Here is a 4407-nt window from a genome sequence, read left to right as displayed (position 1 = left end):
TCCCTTCCTTCCTTCCTTCCTTCCTTCCTTCCTTCCTTCCTTCCTTCATGTCTCCCTGTCTTACCAGGTTGGAAGTATAATGAATAATGATAATGAACCCTCTATTGAACATCATGGTAGCTTTGACTTGCTCTATTTCGGACCTGGGCCTATTTGTCAGCCTTGTTCCCCATTCTTCCTTTACCTTCCTGCCACCTCTGCCCCCAGGAGCACACTTATTGGTGCTGGACCTAGTATGGACACCAGCTGCCTCAGTCCACTGTAGCACAGAATTTCCAAACTCAAGCAATCCAGCAGGCTGAGCCTGCCCAGTAGCAGGTGCTACAGGCATGTACCACCATATAGAACAAAGAATTCATTTTCAAAGATTAGTTTATACTGACATATTCTTGGTGGTTAGATGCCACAGAATAGGTGGCAATGCCTTAACTGTATATGTGTTATAAAGACCACTAGGACCTCTTCCATTCTTATCAAGGGGAGTGCTAACCTTTTCTCCTTTCATACACCTGGCAGGTGTTGAAGATCACCTGGCAAGATAAGGTCCTGGACACTGAGGTCCTTTCTTGAACTAAACTGCTGAACATTCAAACTCTGCTGCAGAAAGTGCAACTTTGATGGAGGTGGGGGATGGAGAGTGTAACTGCAATGGGCTGGCCCATGTTGTTCGAATGCCAAATGAATGCTTGCCTAAGAGACTATTTTACAGAGAACTCACACAAAGCAAGCACTCACATGGTGATAGGAAGAAGCAACACAGGGACACTCTCAAGGTTTCTCTGAAGTACTTTGGAATTGGTTGTATGATATGGGAGACACTGGCATAGGACCACCCAGCATGGTCTGCCCTCATCAAAGGAGGTGCTGTGCTCTATAAGCAAAGCAGAATTGAAATAGCTCAAAAGAAATATAAGATGCACAAATTTAGAGAATCCATCCCAAATGTTCATATGGACTATTTTTGCCTGACCTGTGGTAGGGCATTCCAAGCTCGTATTGGTTTGATCAGCCACAGTCAGACACACTGTAACTTGACTCTAACATAGTGATGTCATATTGGTCCTCACCAAGAATGAAGGACAATAATCAACCAACCCATATTCTTGATGAAGAAAAATTCTTTATTTGAATATAATGGAGCAAAAATGCCCATTTGTTAATCTGATGTACATTAAATATCTTTGCATTTGTTACATGAATGTCAGGTATCTGGCAGATAAATTTACATACACTTCCACAGTTGATAGATTTATACTGTATGTACAGTCATTCTACATAGAGCATGCCCTTCCACCAAGATACAGACAACTTCCTCCAAGGCTTTTGGTAAAAAATACACTTGGTCAAACATTTTGGCAGTCAGCAATCTGACACAGAGGCGCATTCCAGAGGGATGAGTTCACAATTGGACTAGCTGGACTCAGGATGAAAAAATCTAGAAACCTGCAAGTGAGGATTTATTGGGGGTATGCACATGCAAACACATATATATATACAATAGTGGTGACTGAGATCCATGTGACAGGAGGGCACACAGAGCAGGAAATATAGAAACCAAAAACAAGGTCAAGACCATTGCCAAGATCTCTCTGCAAAAGAGTTGATCTGAAAGTGTGTTCAAAATGGAAATCTAACTTAAAAAATAGCTTAGTGCTTTATATACATTATGTACACATGAGCAAAGAGCATGAGACGTGAGACCTGGGCAGTATGTCTCCAGGTCAGAATTAAGAATATACAATGATTTTTTGAATGTGGAGAGGGCATAAATCAAGAAAGAACACTTCTTTACCTTTTAATCTTTTTGATTTAGTATACAGATTAGGCACCATAAATTTATAACAATTGTGGTGGAGAGGAAATTAGAACAATATGTCAACCAGCATCTACACATGACTGGTGAACTTCAAAGGCAAGTGTAGGTGGGGGTTTCAACCTAGGGCCTTCTACCTGTGCATGTGTGGGACTGGAGACAGACTTCATGCAAATGGAAAGAGAATTCTGTTGGTTTTATTTACTTTGCATCTAATAATAGGGTATTTGGTATCCCTTCTGATTTGTCAGAATTTCTCCCTTTGAGGGTGAAGTAAATGTAATGAACAAGGAGCTTATTCATTACTCTATGGGTTGGAAGATAAACTCCCATAGACTCAGGATGGAAAGCCCCCTGCAAATTTCTTTGAGAGTAGGGCATAGAGAAGACCTCTCCCCCTCCTCTTCACTATCTTGGCTTCTACAATACCAATACAGCAGTCACAATCACATCTTGGGCACAATGAGCAGCCAAATATTCTCTAAGGCAGTAGTTCTCAAACTTTTTGGTCTCAAGACCCTTTTACATTCTTAAAAATTATTGAGGACCCCCATCCCAGTGCTTTTGCTTATGTGGGTTATATATGTTGGTTTTTACCTTATTAGAAACTAAAATGTCTTAGTATTATTATAAAAATATTTTCACCTGGTGGACCCTCCGAAAGGGCTACACTTTGAGAATCATTCCTGTAAGACATCCAACAACTTCAGCAAGAGAGGTCATCCCTGTTCCCCAAACTTTCTTAACAGTGTTACATTACTTGATAGCCAAGGACTTTGCCTTATTGTCCAGGTGGGCAATTTTTTTTTTTTGCTCTTACTTCTAACTTGGATTAAACCCAACCTGATTGGAGGGTGAAGAAGGAGTATGGACAGAGGGTTACCTTCTGTAGTGCCATGATTCTGTTATAAAGGAAGAAGGGGGAAGAGCAACCATTGTAATTTTAGCATCTGGGTTCAAAGGCACTAAAACTTTCAATGTTTCATATAGTCCCATCACAAATGCAGATTAATGTACATGATTATCTTTAAATATATGATTATATGTGTGGGTCTTGACTTAGGAATTTGAGACAGGAGAGTGATTAGGCTATTGTATATGGCTCCTCAGCAAATGGAAACTCTTGCCAAGCCATGCTTCAATATCATCTTTATCACTTTATGTAAGAGGCACTGAGGACTTGTTGAGTACCAGCTCTGCATTAGGCAACATATTCACAGCTAATATATTTTACCAGTCACTATCCACATGTTATCTATCTTCATGTTCCCAGAAGAGTGATTAACAGCTTTTTTACCTCTGAGGATCACTGTGTGATCAGGCTATGCTTCTGAGCTCCTCTAAGGCACAGGCAGTAGAGAAGGAAACAAGGATAAGGAAGATAAAAGGTGAGGAGAAGGAGAGGGAGTGAAAAATCAGACAGACAGGAAGAAAGGACAGTGGAGTCACAACCACCAATTTTAGTGCCTGGGGCAAGTAGCACACTTAGGGCGAGTAGATTTGTAATTCATGATGTGAAAACGATACAAGAAGTAATCAGAATTCTGTTTCAATCAGTTACTGTTGTGACTCAGATGTGGGGTACATTTAGTAGCTACCTCTTCTAACTAATTATTCATACTCACTAGGTGCTAAGCTCTGTTGTTTCTATGTGTCTATATTAAAATGTGCCCTCTAAATTATAATGCTCTGGGGGGGAAAGTCCTTACTGCTTAATCATAACTTTGAAGGAAAGATAGAGAGAAAGGGAAAGAAAGAATAACAGAAGCCTTTGGTGGGGAAATCTTTGAAATCAGAAAGGATAATTTACCCCCAGTAGGCCAGTTCAAGGCAGATATGAGAAGCAGTAAGATTTGTTTTCTACACTTTCCAGAGTGAAGATTCCAAGGCTGCTGGATTAGAAAAAGAGTTTCCATCACATTTTAGTTACAGGTTTTAGAAAAGATTCCTCAAAATAGACAGAAACAGTTTCAAATAGCATTTCTTATTTTAAAAAAAAATCAAATAATTTCTCTTTCAAAATGTGGCTGTTTTTTGTTTTGCATCTTGTACCTTACAATAATATCTCTGGGTGAAATTTCTTTCTATAATAACATTGAAAAAAACAGCAGGTTTGTCCATTTCTCTTTTTTTCTCAAGTAGTGGCTGAATAGCTTCTACAAGAATGCCCAGTGTGACAATGACACTTGGTGAATAGGCAGCTCTACCTCTTGGGCATATATCGGTACCAGGTTCTTGTCCTGCTGGCCAAGGCCAGCTGATGGCTTTAATCTCCAAATCCCTCTCTCCCTCCCCTCAAAAAAAAATCATTGCTTTTGTGGTCAATGTGATGTTTTGCTCTTTGCCTTTCAATGACAGACACTACTAACTCTGTGTCCTCTCTCTCCCTCCTTTAAAGGTGCTGCAAAGAATGAATCATCTGTCAGAGGAGAAGAGTGCAGTGAGTGTCCTAGCTCTAGAGAAGTTCTCTAGCCATCTGGCTCCCCTTCTCTGCCCCATTTGTTCCCAATGTGGGCTGCCATCTTGCAGACTGGACTCCTGAATAAAAGCAAGTCACTAATAAATGAATGAGATCCTTCTCAAGTCAACAGTCA

The 4407-nt window shown here is 40.2% G+C and overlaps 1 long non-coding RNA gene and 1 other non-coding gene across 2 annotated transcripts in view; one reads left to right on the top strand and one right to left on the bottom strand.

Annotated features, from left to right (window-relative positions):
* Nucleotides 1-4407, top strand: part of LOC114044116 — a 30760-nt gene extending 26353 nt beyond the window's left edge. The window contains exon 2 of the long non-coding RNA XR_003569179.1: nt 4212-4407. This is a non-coding gene — a long non-coding RNA (uncharacterized LOC114044116). The remainder of the gene's footprint in view (nt 1-4211) is intronic.
* On the bottom strand, nt 385-512 carry LOC114044264. Its single transcript, XR_003569200.1, has one exon. It is a non-coding gene; the product is annotated as a U6atac minor spliceosomal RNA (small nuclear RNA).

This window comes from Vombatus ursinus, unplaced genomic scaffold, assembly GCF_900497805.2.
Source record: "Vombatus ursinus unplaced genomic scaffold, bare-nosed wombat genome assembly UNPS02014772.1, whole genome shotgun sequence".
Classification (NCBI taxonomy): Eukaryota; Metazoa; Chordata; class Mammalia; order Diprotodontia; family Vombatidae; genus Vombatus; species Vombatus ursinus.
The sequence above is the reverse complement of the archived record's forward strand: the minus strand, read 5'-3'. Positions and strand labels throughout refer to the sequence as shown.